Source organism: Rhipicephalus sanguineus, chromosome 4 (genome assembly GCF_013339695.2).
Source record: "Rhipicephalus sanguineus isolate Rsan-2018 chromosome 4, BIME_Rsan_1.4, whole genome shotgun sequence".
Classification (NCBI taxonomy): domain Eukaryota; kingdom Metazoa; phylum Arthropoda; class Arachnida; order Ixodida; family Ixodidae; genus Rhipicephalus; species Rhipicephalus sanguineus.
In genome coordinates, this window is record NC_051179.1 from 158694773 (window position 1) to 158710399 (window position 15627).

The 15627-nt window shown below is 48.8% G+C and overlaps 2 non-coding genes and 1 pseudogene across 2 annotated transcripts; 2 read left to right on the plus strand and 1 right to left on the minus strand.

Annotated features, from left to right (window-relative positions):
• The first annotated feature begins 11926 nt into the window (after positions 1–11926).
• Positions 11927–11997, plus strand: Trnag-gcc (transfer RNA glycine (anticodon GCC)). Its single transcript has one exon. It is a non-coding gene; the product is annotated as a tRNA-Gly (tRNA).
• Positions 11998–12481: 484 nt separating this feature from the next.
• LOC119392031 (U1 spliceosomal RNA) lies at positions 12482–12645 on the plus strand. The gene has a single exon (XR_005183629.1). It is a non-coding gene; the product is annotated as a U1 spliceosomal RNA (small nuclear RNA).
• A 2084-nt stretch (positions 12646–14729) lies between these two features.
• On the minus strand, positions 14730–14860 carry LOC119392042 (U1 spliceosomal RNA; annotated as a pseudogene).
• Positions 14861–15627: the final 767 nt, after the last annotated feature.

Below are 15627 nucleotides of genomic sequence, written 5' to 3' on the forward strand. Positions count from 1 at the left end.
TCACAGCATATCCACGGGGTGAATGATGATGAGTGGGGCGAAGCTACGGAGGGAATCATCTGTAAACCGTGAAACTCTTCCGTGAAATGCGCCCAGTACATAATATAAAGAGTGTGAAACATCGTTATATATTAAACATCAAACTTTTATTGTGCTGTTGGTTTACGTGGTCCCTTCATTATCACTGTGATCGGTGAAATGCAAGGAAGAAGTCCGCTACCGAGCGAAAGAGCGCCAAGAGCGACCGCTTTCCCCGCTCGCCCTGTGCGAATTAAAGGCAAGGCTAGAGGGAAGACAGGACGCGCGTTCCACGACGCGAGGTCGGTAGCATGCCCAACGAAAGCCAACGGAACGCGATCGTGCAAGTACTCCGGCTTCGCATCGCCTCATGGTTCCATTTAGCGTCCCAAAACCAAACATATTGCTCAAGGTGTGCCTTGCGTTTTTCGTAGAAATAATTTCTTTATCATGTACATTAAGACGAAAAGTTGAAAGCTCACTAGAGTGTATCGCCCGCAAAGTATGTCTTTTAGTGTGATTTAACTCTCGTACGGCAGGGTCCTCGCGCCGTTGCCGGTCCACCTCGCCCGTTGACGATCGGGCGAGGTGGCTACATGCAACTACTACTACTACACTTTAAGAAAAACATCTGGCGTTCTTTCGTTCTGCTTTTACAAAACATCTGGCGTCTTTCGTTGGTTTATTTCATCAATCAACGGCGTTTGAACAAATTTTTATTGTTTAATCACGCACAGGAGAAATCTCACCAGGCACTACCTTGGAGGTAAACAATGGCTGCTAATGGCAATGAGAGACAGAAGAAGTCGGCTTTTAGCTAACACTTACACTTCTACTTCTACTAACGTTTCCTACTGGAACATGCCAATGGCTGCTAATGGGGAATGAGAGACAGAAGAATTCGGCTTTAGTTAACGCGCACGCTGCGAATTTTTTATTGTTCAACAACGCACAGGAGAAATCTCCCACCGGCACCACCTTGGAGGTCAAAGCGTAAGACTTGTTACTCACTACTACGACCACGACGACTACGAGGGACGAACGGGTGCCGCCTTAAGGAGCTTCGCCCCTAATATCTGGCTGCGCCACTGATGTGCAACTACCCCTGACAGGGACGACCGTTCTCTGCCGCACGTGCATGGCTTGGAGTGTCCTTTACATATAATGTCTTTGCTTACCGCATCGGAATGGGAGACAGTGCTGCCTGTGACCATTGCGGCACCGAAGAAACCATCGAACATACTCTGTGTCATTGCCCTCAGTACAGCTCCCAGAGACAGTCCGTCTCAGCAGCGCGCTTCGACGACCAGCCGCTTTTTGAGCCATCCATTTTGGAATACCGGACAGCTGGAGCTTCGCACCAGAAAGAGACCAAGGCGCTGCTGAAGTTTCTGCGAGTTTCTTGTTGGACGATTATGACACTCCCGTGTGTGTTCCTCCTTATCTCCCTCGCACTCTCATTATTCTCTTCCTCACTTGACTGTTTTCTCTGTGCAAAGTTGCAAACCGGATATTTATGTTTCGCTTAGCCTCCCTGCCTTTCCGCATCACATTAATTTATCTCTATCTCTCCATCCAAGAAACCGACACTTTGTGTCAGAAGCCCTCGCTAAACAAATCGCCGTAAAATCTCCAGATGCGTCTGCGTGTGACAAAAACTTTGCTCCTGAGCAAAACTCTGTTTAGGAGCTGAACTTACTCGTTCACTCAACGCGACATTTCACCCCTGCAGATTGCGGTGAAAAGGAAACGTCATTAGGCAGTTTTTGAATAGCGTACGCAAAGCTTTGTGTTGGCTTTTCGCGCAGCTGCGCGTGCGTCGTACGCTAACCGCTTGCGGGCTCCCGTTAAGTGACGGAAATAGCGGGCCACAAACGCTAACTTAGCGTACGCTATTAGAAAGCTCCCTATTGTCGGAGGTTCTTCGCCGGGCGGAGATTCGGGGGGGCCGTCTCCATGACAATTTCTGCCTGGACCCACTCTTCCTTTAATGCCTGTCTCACGCGCAGTGTGCGTTTGGCCTGAGTAAACAGTTGCATGCAGAAACCCTACTTCAGTCATCTCTCGAAGTTTTCCGATAATTGCTTTCGCTAGGAACACTACTACGACGCGTACAAACATGCATATGCACAACCGTTTGTACTTTAAAGGGACTGTCTACCGCTCGGAAAAAATTTTCTGATTGTGGTGAAAATGAGAAGATCGTTCGTCACATCGGCAGCAACGAGCCTGCTTTTGTCCCATAAGAAAGGAATTATATTTTTAATTTGATGTTGAAAATCGTGAAAGAATGACCGCTAGCGTCACCCAACGGCGATGAGGTCCATTCTACTGGTAGGACAAGAAATTCTCGCAGGTAGACTCATTTTGCTTAAAAACAAACATTTATAGCTTAAAATTGTATTTTACACACTTGTGGCAGCTTTCGGTTGCGTCAGAGAGTAATTTTTTGCTTTTTTTTTCTCACGCGTCTAAAAAAGGCGCCCGGTGGCGCTGCTTACGGCGCCGCCTTCGATTTCGTCTGCTTCAACTCATGCACTATGCCATGCGGCCCTCCGCGCTGGTCGTACCGTGCCGCTGTATTGCTGTTAGAATGTCTCACATGTGCTCCGTTGTGAAGGCGTGCATTTATCCTCTATTTTTGATTAATCAACTTGGCTTGGATTGCGGTAGGATTGCCAAAATGAACGCATAGACTGCGATTACAGCAAAATGGGTGTTCTGTAATCGTATATTAAAGGGACCCTGAAACGGTTTTTTAAAGTTTTGTCAGCGTTTAGGCAGGAGCATCCCCAAATCATTCGCACCAGAAATTAAGCGATGCACTGTGTACCAAGGCCGCTACTGAATTTATATCTATACCCTCCTCCTCGCCACTGCCTTGCACCCTCAACTCACAGACACCCTGACATCGCTGGCGATCGCAGCGCTCTTGTGAGCGCACTCGACGGTTTGAACTTCGCGACGGGTTGCGCGCAATCTCAGAGGCCCAACAAAGACGAAGCTCGCGGAGTGGTTGATATTTGCTCCGACAGGTGCCGCCACACTACCAGCAGATCTTATTTTATTCTCCTGTACCCTCCACTTGTCGGACAAATGTCAGATCGGGAGTGGTGTTTCGTGTCACGCTGTTGCCAATAACACAGGACTCAATTTGAGCAGTGATCACTATGTCCTGGACATCAGAATACCTGCGGCGGGATACAGTAAAAAGAAGAAAACATATCAAACATACCAAGTGGGACCTTTTTCGATTCAAACGGAACCATCAGGCTGTCACAAAAATTGAAGACTTAAACGAATGGACAACGCAGCTCCTCCAGGACGCCGAAGAGTTAACGACCGACGCGCTCGCCGAAGAGGATGGCCCCAGACATGACGCTAAGCTGATCACGCTTTTGGAAAACCAGCAAACTCTCCAAGCGGAATGGCTGAAGCGCAAACATGACCGTCAACTTAAACTAGCCCTGGCTCAAGCTGAAACGGAAGTACAAAAATACTCTCAAGAGTTACGTTCGGCTCAGTGGATGCAGCTGTGCAGCAGGCTAAGCGGTCAGCTCGGCTCGAAGAACCCCTGGTTCTTGTTTCGTCATTTGCTGGATACCGACAACAGCAAATGGGCAACTGCAAAAAAGGTCAGCCAGCTTCTCCGGATGCATCCGGCGTCGGATCAAGAGATCATACAAGAGCTCACTAGCCGCTGTTTTAATACGGAAACAGATGATCTTGCGTACGCAGAATACAGTGGCGAAGCAAATGAGAACATAGATGCTGATATCACCGAGGCTGAGGTCAGAGCTGCGCTCGCCGATCTAAAAACCACCTCGGCGGCTGGGCCGGACGGCATCACTAATAAAATGCTGCGCAACCTCGACGACCAGTCGATAAAAAACCTAACCGACCTATTCAATCATGTTTGGCGCACCGGTGAACTTCCACAGACATGGAAAGAAGCCGCCGTAGTCTTCATTCCAAAACCAGGGAAAAAGCTGCAACTTGAGAATCTACGTCCAATCTCGCTTACGTCGTGCCTGGGCAAAGCACTAGAACATGTGGTTCTGACACGCCTCATCGAGCATGTTGATGAACACCAGCTATTTCCGCCCACCCTGTTTGGCTTTCGGCAAGCTATGTCCACGCAAGATATTATGTGGATGCTCAAAAGGGACGTGGTGGACGCAGGCATTCCAGGAGCAGTACTCACAATACTCGGGCTCGACGTGCACAGGGCGTTCGATAACGTCAAACACGAGGCCATACTCAGAAACCTATCGAATATGAACGTTGGGGCACGAGCGCACAAGTACATTATCGCATTCCTTAGGGACCGGACTGCCACCTTCAGCATCGGAGGCATCAACAGCCCCCTGCTCAATCTTGGCGCTAGAGGTACGCCCCAAGGTGCTGTACTATCCCCATTTCTTTTCAACTGTGCAATGAGGAATCTACCCAAAGAACTTGACAAGATCTCGCTCATCCGCCATGCCATCTACGCGGACGATGTGACTATTTGGACAAGGCAAGGCAATGCCGAAGCCGTCAGAGGAGCAGTGCAAGAAGCGGCCAACACTGTACAAGCCTATGTGGACGGCAATGGACTAAAATGCTCCTCCTCCAAGTCAGAACTGTTTATTGCTGGCAAAACAACACCGGCAGTCAGAAGTGCACTACAGATCATAGTCAACAGAGAAGTAGTACCCCAGGTCCAGACCATCAGGGTATTGGGACTCTTCCTAGAAGAGAAGAACAGTTGCAAAGAAACATTGAAAAGACTGGAAAGCACATCTCGCCAGGTCACGGGCCTGCTGCGACGCATTACTGGCCGCAAGTTCGGACTCAAAGAGAAAGAAGCATGCAAGCTAATACAGGCATACTTTGTTTGTAGGATCGCATACACTTGTCCTTTCCTTCAGCTACGAAAGACGGACATCGCAAAGATAGACTCTCTATTGCGTTCAGTCTACAGAGTGGCCACCGGACTCCCTACATGGGCGAGCAACGAAAGAATGATGCAATTAGGCCTCCAAAACACCGTCAGCGAAATCATTGAAGCGCAACGAGCTGCGCAATGGTGGAGGCTGTCATGCACGCAACAAGGGCACGACATCTTGCAACTGATGAATCTTCCGCCCCTCACAGGGACCACAAGAGAGTGAAAATAGTAAAAGCGATAAGGAACAAACTGATAATTCAACCGCTGCCAAAGAACATGGGAGAGCACAACAAAGAACGCCGACGCGCGCGCGCTGAGTCCTTATGGAAGACTCTGGCAGACAAACCGGCCGCGTATGTGGACGCCTCCCCTATAGGACACGACAAATACGCGATAGCTGCTGTGGACGGAACGGGAAGAATCCTGAGCACCGAGGAAATCACAGCTACGTCTGTCCTGGAGGCGGAGGAGGCCGCCATCGCCATGGCAACGGCTATCGAAGGGACGCTCTTCACCGTGTCTGACTCCATGTCAGCGATTAGAAGCTTTAGGTCAGGACAAGTGAGCGAAACCGCGGCAAGAAAACTCCAAGAGCCAGCGGTGAGCATTAGGCTTCTCTGGGTCCCCAGCCATGAGGGAAACCCCGGCAACGAAGCTGCCCACCTCGCAGCCCGCGCAAATACAAACCGGGCAGAGGTGCAGCTTCATCCGGCAAACCCTGAAGAGGCATCAACAAGTTATGGAAATCGCCTCCATCGACAAAGAGAGGAGCGACAAATCTATCCTCCTCCATGTGGAGGCCTAGAAAGACACCAGGCCGTGGCCTTGCGCAGAGTTCAAACGCGCAGTGTGCTCAGCCCCAGGAGACTGGCGGCCATCCTGAGGGATGACAGCGTCTCGTCGTGTACGTATTGCGGCCTAGCTCAGGCGGGACAGGACCACATTCTATGGGGATGCGACCGCCACCCGCCCCCTAAAGAGCTCCTGCAACTGCCCCCCTCACCCGAAGAGTGGGAAAAAACGTTGCGATGTCCAGAGCAGGCCACTCAGTCCAGGCTGGCGGAATGGACGGCGACAGCCGCGGCCCCTTGGGCCCCGACCTAGCATCCCCCCATGTCCTGGCTCCCTTTCCCCCTTCCCTACTACTCAATAAAGTTGTTTCCTCCTCCATTCTCCTGTACGGCGACAATCTGCAACAGCATGCGGACAAACAAAAATAATTCGAGAACGATCACCGATAAGCGTAAACTCGGGCAATGTGGTTGTGTCTTCAGGGGTGACGTTACAGCCACAAAAACGTGGATCGTGGCGTTAAACGGATAGCGAGAGCGCGACGCTCATTGCAGCGACGAGCTGAAGGGATTCCGCTCGCCAGATGCCTCACGAACATTGCACGATGTCGCAGCTTTACAAGTCACCACTTGCTACAAATTGCTAGATATGTGGTACACAACACGGCGCTAGGGAAATTAATTATGTCCAAGAAACCTCGAAATAAACACTGTCGTTCAGCTCACGTCAACACGGAGTACGTTGTAACGCAGGCAGACGACGCTCGCTGCCCACAGGAGGTTCAGTGACGTGTACTGGACATATCCAATCAGATCAGCCGCCTGCGTGACGTCGCGCTTCCAATACGACGCGCACTGGAAGTTGGCGCTTTGAAAACGCGTTTGGCTGAGTCGCTGTGATCGGTGGCGGTTCGCAGCTTTAAAGCCTTGTAATAAATTACACAGTTTTCGCACAGAGCTTAAATCGGTCTGCAAATGATCCTTAGGACTTGTTCTACCGGCTCAATGTGTTCGTACATAATCGTCAAAACCGTTTCAGGGTCCCTTTAAGGCTTCATTTAACCGCTAGCGCGCTGAAAGCGACTGTTAATTACATTCATAACATTAGTGTTCATCGAAAATAATTTAATCCCACAGAAACCACATGTGCTTTCGGTTTTAATTTTCACTGGCACTACAATCGTCATCGCGTACACCAACCAGTGTTGTGGGCATGTTTCACGCCAATGGAAGAAGACCGAACGCAGATCGAAAAATTGTTTTAATAATTTCTGCTCACTTTCCAGAGAAACCGCTGCAGGGTTGGACAGTTCAGGCTGTATGCTTTCGATTGCGGTGCAAAACAGAAAAGCGATGAAGGACGGTAGACAGTCCCTTTAAAGCAACTCTTTGTCATTTTCTGTCAATTGGCTGTTTCGTGAACACAAGAGAACATACTACGACCTAAAAATCGTGACAATGGTAACTATAGCTATATGATCGCTAATTTAAAGGGACACTAAAGGCAAATAACATTTTATGTCAGAGTGAAAGGTCAATGTGTGAGAACGTCTAAAACGTCTATTGTATCAACAGCAGTGCTCTAGTAATCGAGAAATTAAGGTAAATGTAGGACGCGATGTGCGCCACGAGTGGGACATTTTGGAAATGATCCCGATGACGTGAAAGAGTCCCGAGTACACTTAACCACTACTAATCAAACAAGTTGCAATAAAAAAGAACCTTCCGTGCATCCCAAGACGTAATAAAATGCTGCTTGTTCGTTTCTGTTAGATTCATGAAAAAAAGAACCTCTTGGCGCTACCATAGGCAACGGCGCGAGTGGTTCAAAAGTTCCGTTTTCGCCGAGCTGCACGTCTTCGTGTTAGTTTCGTTATCGCGTACTGGTGGTGTGCTTGGTTCTTGCTATTTTCGCACTGTTGATACTCTACTGCTGCTGCTGCTGGCCAAGCTAAGCTCCGTTACAGTTAAGTATACAGTTTCGGAGTGGCCCGTGCCTGCGTCTTGGCACGGTTGATGGCCGCTGTTGCGCAACAAACCGTAGCGTCGGCGGCCGGGCAGTAAAGGCGGGCAACGTTGGGCACGGCCACTGCTACGTCAGAAGGTCCGTTCAGGCGGGTGATTTTAAGTGCACTAACGCAGGTGCGGACCACTAAAACGTAATTTTCTTTCAAAATAAGCATTTCCTGGCACGAAACAAGCACTACGAGGTTTCTAGAACGCTATTTTAACAATCATCGTCGACTAATATGCGCCTTTAGTGTCCTTTAAGTGGTTGCGTGTTAACGTCAATTCGGCCACAACGGTGACTTTGGTACTCTGATCTCACAAAAATAATGCAACATGTTTCTACAGATCAGGTTAGAACACGCGCTTGGCTTTACTTCTGTGGAGTTTAAAGAAAACCGAAGGTGGCCTTTTGTTGTAATTGATTTTCAAAATATTGCATTTTAAGAGACATGCCCTTACCTAAGCATTTTCAGTTTGCATTCGACATTACACTCGGCAATTATATTGGCACAATTGTTAACTTAAAGGGGTGGTGCCATCAAATTTCGAGGCTATAACAAGCCTGTTGCGGGTTTCCTCTGTATGCAAGGACACTCCACACGAAGGGTCGGACGCAGCAAACGTTTAGAATATATTTTAATTCACTTCCAAAGTGTACCTAAATGGCCATTCTCCCGATAGAAGCCCATCGCTAGCGCGCCAACACTGACGTAGATCTGTAGGATGGGCAACGAAAGTTGTAGTGACGTCACACCAAATCTGCTGTAGTAACGTGAGTGACCTCCGGACCTCCGCCACTTCCGCAACGTACGTACCGGCTGTAGTGAACTAGAATATATTCTAGTTCACTATAGTACCGGCAAAGCATCGGTTGCTACATCACTCGCCGAGTTTCGATCGCTTCCTGGCTAAGTGCGTCACAGCCTTGTGTGGTCACGTGACCACGCCTCCTACTCTTCTACGTCACTGCCCAACCTCGGCGCCCAGAAACCGAAACCGAAAGTTGTCCACATGAAAAGGCGATATTAAATTATTTATCGAGAATACATGAATCTTGGTGCGTGCATCATGCTTCTTGGAGCTATAGGAAACGCTTACAGCACAGAACGCGCAAGCCACAAATTTGGTGGCACCACCCCTTTAATGTGTGGCAACGCTCTGAAAAAATTTTGAAAGTACTGTCTGTCATACCAGAGGAGCAAAACAAAAGAATCTGAAGTTAGGGCAATATTGAACAATTTGCCATATTCGCGATTTTTCCGCTTAAGATAAGGTCCCAATACTGCATGATAACATTACAACTCATGCTATTCATAGTATGCCAAGAAACATTTTGAGCCCGGCAAGTACAATTGTTTTTATATATAGGACTTCGTCGAAATCCCATTTCCGCGCAATTCGTAAAAAGCGGTTCTGGCTCACGAATTTTTTTGACAAGGCAAATTTCTTTTTTTACCTCGAAACTAAGACTGGTGATTTTGTCCGGGCACTCGGACTCATATTTTTTCCAGCGAAATTAAAGGGGGTCGCAGGACATGCATCGACGTTATATCTGAACACACCCTGTAATAACTGTATTTGCAGCATGTCTTGGTTAGCAGCCTGACGACTGCCATGGGAAGTTAGTTATACAGTCGAAACCCGCGATAACGAAATCCCGAGAGAACGAACATTCTCACTGCACGAAATATTTTCAGAGCAACGGCGAACGCCCATAGGAGTCAATGCATTTCGTAACTCGCGACTACGAAAGATATCCATACCGCGTCCCTCATTAACGAATTTTTGAAACACGAGTGCGCAAATAATCTACTATCGCAACATTAACTACACTCGAAAACTGCTGAAATGCATTCATGTACACTTAATTGTGCAAAACTATCGCTACAGCGCACTTGAGAAGCAGCCGCCATCATTGTTTACAAAAAAACATAAAGCTGGCGACAGTGATGATGATGATGGCTTGCCGAAACACCTGCTCGTTATCTCGGACTACGTAGCCAAATCCACATTCCTCATGGAGTTTCGTTCGTTGGCGCGGCTCTGCGCTTGGCATTGTCGGCTTTGCGCGCACATGGTCGCGTGTGTGGAGCCATATGTAAAGCGTTTGCTTGGTCGCTTGGTGCAACGTTAATTGTGTGTTGCGATTGCTTCATCCGATTTCTTTGCCTGCGAAGATGCCGCCTCCAACGAAAAAGCGGAAGTTCAATACGCTGGAATATAAGGCTGCAATCATCAGTGAGGTGGAAAAGGGCAGGAAAAAAATGGATATCGCCGAAGAATTCAGCGTTGCATGCAGCTCACTGTCCACGATTCTGCGCTGATCCGCGCTGATCCAGCGGAGCCGGAAGAAGGTTCGCCTGTAGGCGCACTTGATGACGGTACTGGTGACAGCGCAGTGCCCTCACTGACCAGTGCATGGGGCGCACTTTGTGCCGTGGCAAACGAGATTCCCGATCGAGAGGCATGAAATTGCTGCATGGTAAGGCCCGCCAAAGCAAACTTACTGACTTTTGGAAATAAAATGTGTTTTTTGTAAATTCCATGTCTTTTCTGCCGCATTCTCGCGCCAACGAAATTCCCGCAAGAGCGAAATTTTGTGCTTTCCCCGCCGATTTCGTTATTGCGGGTTTCAACTGTAGAATGAATGGACTTCACAGAGCTCCCCGAGAGAGCTCTTTCCTGTTTTTCTCTAATTTCATATGTCAGCCGTCGTGCTGAAGAATCGAGCAAACATCACATACCTGTTCATCCACTCATGTCTTTCCTCATCGCGGTATTTGTAAATTTTCATACTACAGTGCCGTGTGCAACGAAGATAAATGGCTACTTCAGCACATCGCATATATCCAAGCTTCTTATAGAACACGTCTGTTTACTATTAAATAATGAATCTGAATACCCACAGAATTAACATGTAATTCATGAATTACTGCTAGTGTATGACGCACATATAGTCATGCTTACATGCAGCCATAAATTTCCCCATGATGTTGAAAAAGTGGCTTTGTTATTGCATAAAAAACAACCACATGTTGCAGAGAATACGACGGAAAGTGACCGCGCAGGCTGGAGCTGGTCGTTGCGACCGCAGCATAAATTCAGGTTCTGTATCAGGTGCCATCAGAGAAATTGCACTGGCTTCCACATTAACTAACAGTGTCTCAGGCCCATGGAATGCCTTGTAAAAACAGCGGTGAAGAAAAACTGCATACAAGAAAAAGAAGTAAGCTATCCGGAAGAGGAAACCAGCGAGAGTAACCGAAGGCAGCGAAGAAGAACCACCAGACAGGACAATGCCTAGTACGATTTACAACAACACAGCAGCAAGTCATTCGAAATACAGATTTGCAATTACAGATGTGATAAAATGTTGTCGTGTATTTATAGACGACAATCAATCATAACTACACTCACAGGCGAGACACCTATGGTAGAGGTGTACATTATTGACGGCTAAACCCCATGTGCACTAAAATTCACGCGACGGAGCAATGCGACAAGCGACGAAAGTAGGAACTATCGCACGTCGCTGGGAAAGCGTATGGCCGACTAGTTAATAGCGGATGTCAGTGACGCACTGCCGTCACTACACAGAATGGCACTCGTCAATCTTTTCATTTGCCTTCCGGTGACGGGCACGCGGGTCTTTCCTTTCTGTCTAGCCTCGCACGTCACCGGAGGGCTCACATTGTTGTGCAAATAAAAGTTATTATTATTAAACGTTCACGCACGTTCGAAGAAAAAAAAAGAAACATGATGCACGACTTCCAGAAGTATTTTGTCAGTTTGTACAACGCACACCACCGAAAAAGCATGACAGACGAAACGAGCAGACAATACGAGCACTGTCTTTCTTGTTTTCTTTCTTTCTTTTTTTTTTTCCTGCGCTGTGAAGTTATTCCATCATGTCAAACAAACTCGCCCAAGCTTCCGTGCTCCTATGCTTTACATAAGATGCCGCTGTTACGCCAGCAATACAAGAAACTCCGAGTAGCAAGAAAAATAGGCTGACGATGATGTAGTACTGTAGTATGTCTATAGTGTAAGTCTGTCCACCTTTCAGCAGTTCATGGTGCCGGTGCACAACGGTGAAGCTGTATGTGCGGATCGCAACCACACGCCTGCGGCCTGTCCTTCAGCGTTCCGTGCATATGGGACGGCTATGCATGTGGCGTCGGTGGTTCAGTGGTAGAATACTCGCCTGCCACGCGGGTGGCCCGGGTTCGATTCCCGGCCGACGCAGTTTTTTTTTTTTTTAGTCTTTCGTTTCTAGGTTTGTTTTGCTTGCCAAGGTGATGCTTTCATGGCTTTTTTTTCTTTATTTGCGAATACAAATGAATCTTTCATTTGCGTCCTTTTTCAGGACAGTGTAAGAAAAACCGTGCGTCCTGTTTATGGTGATTAGAGGTACAGTGTACTAGAATGTAATTAGAGGGAAATGACCCCTGCGGTGGCGCCTCTAGCGGCGTACAGAATATTCTCGCTGGTTTTGCGAAAGCTGGCGTGACATTCACTCAAATTTTGAGCCTTGCTTAACGTCCGTGACAGCTGAGTGTAATTTAACTTAACAGTACTGCGTAAATTAGTATACTATAGGTGTACTGCTTGAAATGCTTGATGTATTCAAGTGGGAAACAAAAGTAATTTTCCAACGTCTCCCATACCTCACTTGTGTTTTCTAGGACGTCGCGAAGGGTGTGGATGAATGGCGGGACGCTTCCTCAGCATACTTACCTGGTGCCGGGGTCACCGTGATCAGCGAGGCGGTGCCCCCAGGGAGAGGCGCGGGCATTGCACTGCGCTCGTGCTGGCCCCTGCCACTACCCCAAACTGGGGCAGATGGGGCATGCAATTTTTGGTAGTGGGGGACTGCGTTCGCGCTATCCCCCTATACTATTTAAATCGAAAGAAAGATATGAGTGATATTTAGAGCATCTCCGAGAAATAAAGTTCTTGCGTAGGGCTTGGTGTACATCTAAATTCCAAAATGCTGCGCTGATATCAGTCTTGGGTAAGTTGTGGTATGGCTTGAAGTGCTACGCTTAAAGGGTCCTTTAACAGTGTTTCAATTCTTGTAAGCGTTTAGGCTGCTAGCATCATGACACCATTCACACCAAAAATTAAGCGACGCACCGTGTTGTTACTACGCAGCTACGGGGAATTATACTCTCCTTCTGACCACTGCTTCGCCTCGTGAACTCACGAAACAGCAGCGAGAGAGAGAATAAAACGTTTATTTCATGTTCTTGAGAAGATCGGTGAGTGGGATCCTTAGTCCGGGATCCCATTGGCGCGGGCCGGGCCGCTGTCCTCGCACGTTTCACGAGGGCCTTGGGACTTCGGATCCGAAACAGCAGCGAGGCTACGCGGGCGACCGCAGCGCGTCCCGTTGGGCAGCAGACACGATGCGCGCGGAGTAGTTGAGATATGCTCCGCCAGGTGCCGCCGCACTACCGGCCGTTGTAATTTTATTCTGTACGGCGACAATCTGCAAAGGCATACGGACAAACAAAAATTGTCTGGGAACGATCACCGATTAGCGTAAACCACGTGGAGTAAACTCAAACAATGTGATTGCGTCTTCAGTGGTGAAGTTACAGCCGCAGACGCGTGGATCTGAATAGCGAGAGCCCGCGACGAGATAAAGTGACTCCGCTCGCAGATGCCTCACAAGCCCTTCCACGTTTCACAAGCCCTTCCTCACGAGCCCTTCCAGATTTGCGGCACACAACTCAGCAAGGGCATTTCATGGTTCTGGGTAAAGAAACTTCTTTCGATAAACACTGTCGCGCAGCTCACGTCAACAAGGAGCACCGCATTGCAACACAGGCAGATGACGCTCGCTGCCCATAGGAGGTTCCAGTGACGTAGGGTGCACATATCCAATCAGATCGGTCGCTGGTGCTACGAAATAAGGAACAATGCTACGTAGAAAGGGCGCGAGAATTTGAAAACTCGTTCGGCTGAGCCGCTGCGACCTGCAGCGACTCAGATGTTTCAAGTCATAATAAATTACACAGTTGACGCAGAGAGCTTAAATCGGCCTGAAAACGATTCTGAGGGCGTTCACCGGCTCAATTCGTTCATACAAAATCGTCAAAACGGTTCTAGGGTCCCTTTCGTGCAGCTCCACTGCCGTGAAACCTGAGGAGTTGCGTAGCACGGGCAACCCAGCGATTTCCTTGGCAATCGCACGCTTGCCGAGGCGACGTGGCGCCCTCTTGCGTGGCACGGGACTCAGCCTGATATTTCAGAAGCGTTTATCGCGATTTTATGTAAATTACGATGATTAATTCTTGGTTATTTCTGTGGTTTATCGTATCTTCTACCTTGTTAGTTTATTTTGCATTGGTTTTGAGCATTGTTAACATTGTTTTAGGCTTGTATTGACCACTGCGTGACCATTTCGACATGAGACAGTGGATGAACGACAATCCGGGCCGCTAAAGCGCTCCGCACTTCAAACAGCGCTTAAACGACAAGACGAAGAGAGGAGTCATTTTAGCGTTGTTTGCCTAGTCGTATTCATGAACCAACCAGCCCAAATGCGTACCCTTACAAGTTCATCGCTGACGCCGGTAGGGTGGCTAGAATAACGCTGGCACGTGAATGGTGCTTGGTCTGGTAAGTTGCGGGCGCTGGCGCGTTGATTTTCAGCCGTATGGGGTTTATTCTTTACTTCAATGACCGGCCAACAAGCAAGCGCCTACATGCACGCATGCGCACACAAAGACTAACGTACACGAGCTGTAACCTTCCGAGGAACAATTAAGGGGCCCTGCAACACTTTTTTCAGCATGGTCAGAAAACGCTGCCGATCGAGGCCTCCGAAAACACGCGAGCCCAACATTATAGCGCAACACGCGGCCTGGGATTCGCGAACTCCGCTAAAAACGCGGCAGTTCGCAATAACTACTGAGCGCGCAAAGCACCTCTACGCATCACTCATGTCTTTCTTTCGATTTAAGTTGGACAGGGGGATAGCGCGAACGCAGTCCCCCACTACCGAAAATTGCATGCCCCATCTGCCCCAGTCTGGGGTAGTGGCAGGGGTCAGCACGAGCGCAGTGCAATGCCCGCGCCTCTCCCTGGGGGCACCGCGTTTAAGAGAGAGAATTAAACTTTATTGAGGGACCAGGCGCGCGTGCTCTTCGCCCAGAGGTGGGTGACTTCCTCATTCCAGGTAGCCATGGCTTGCAGCTGACGCTCGAGCCCTGTCCACCAACCGGAGCTGGTCCTCAGGGTTCGCGGACGTCAGCAGCGCCTCCCACTGGTCTTCCGGATTTTCGTCCACGTTCAGTTCGTCTATGTGCGGGATACTTGGGTTGTTGCGACATCCCCATACCATGTGGTACAGGGTGTTGGCAGTGGCCGGGGAGTATGTACAGTGCCTGTTAAAGTTGCCTGGGTACATTGCGTGGAGTAGTGTACCGTGCGGGTAGGTACCCGCCTGTAGCCTTCTCCAAGTCACTGCTTCCTCTCTAGTAAGCCTTTTATGAGCCGCTGGATAGTGGCATCGTTGCTTTCTGTTATAGTGCGCGAGTATGTCGGAGTACTTTCTTGGTATTGGCTCCTCTTCGTTTTCGGAGTTCGAATATCGCTGCGGAGTAGCCCGGTGTGTATGCTCTCGGGCTGCGGCATGTGCCGCTCGGTTCCCCGCTAGGGATTCGTGCCCCGGTGTCCAGAGGATACTTGCATCTTCGAAGTCGCACTTTAGGAGGATTCGAAGGGTTGATTTACTTATTGATCCTTTTTGAAATCTTCGGCATGCTTCTTGCGAATCCGTCACTATGGTTACTGAAGAAGAACTTGTACTTATTGCTAACGCAATGCCAAGTTCTTCTGCGGTAGTTGCGTCATTTGCATGTGTCG